The sequence below is a fragment of the Rhagoletis pomonella genome, unplaced genomic scaffold (genome assembly GCF_013731165.1).
Source record: "Rhagoletis pomonella isolate Grant_MI unplaced genomic scaffold, Rhpom_1.0 Rhpom_scaffold_00007, whole genome shotgun sequence".
NCBI classification, from domain to species: Eukaryota; Metazoa; Arthropoda; class Insecta; order Diptera; family Tephritidae; genus Rhagoletis; species Rhagoletis pomonella.
In genome coordinates this window covers 18,955,768-18,956,402 of record NW_023458561.1, presented here as the reverse complement: position 1 = coordinate 18,956,402, position 635 = coordinate 18,955,768, and positions in this window count along the sequence as shown.

The following is a 635-nucleotide window of genomic DNA, read 5'->3' as shown; positions in this document are numbered from 1 at the left end:
TGTATTTCTCGAAATTACCGTTATATGGGATGTGGGCGTGGTTATTGTCCGATTTTAGAAATTTTCGGCCAGTTGGTATGCTGTATCAGGACCAACAACTGTGCCAAGTTTGGAAGAAATTGGTGTAGCGGTTACCAAGATATACACATGTAACCATAAGTGGGCGTGGCTACGCCCATTTGCCAAAATTTTGTAATATTCTTATTTTTCGTCTAAAACTCATTGCAAATATCAATTTTGAGTGAATTATCTTCAGTAGTTACTAAAATATCGCAGTTTTCGTTTTTCTGAAAATTACCGTTATATGGGAGGTAGGCGTGGTTATTGTCCGATTTTTAAAATTTTCAGCCATTTAGTAAGCTGTACTAAGGCCAACAACTGTGCTAAGTTTGGAAGAAATTGGTGCAGCGGTTACCAAGATATACACATGTAACCATAAGTGGGCGTGGCTACGCCCATTTTCCAAAAATTTATAATATTCATGTTTTCCATCTGAAACTCATTGTAAGTATCAATTTTGAGTGAATTAGCTTCAGTAGTTACTAAAATATCGCAGTTTTCGTATTTCTTAAAATTACCGTTATATGGGAGGTAGGCGTGGTTATTATCCGATTTCGCCCATTTTCAATACCATC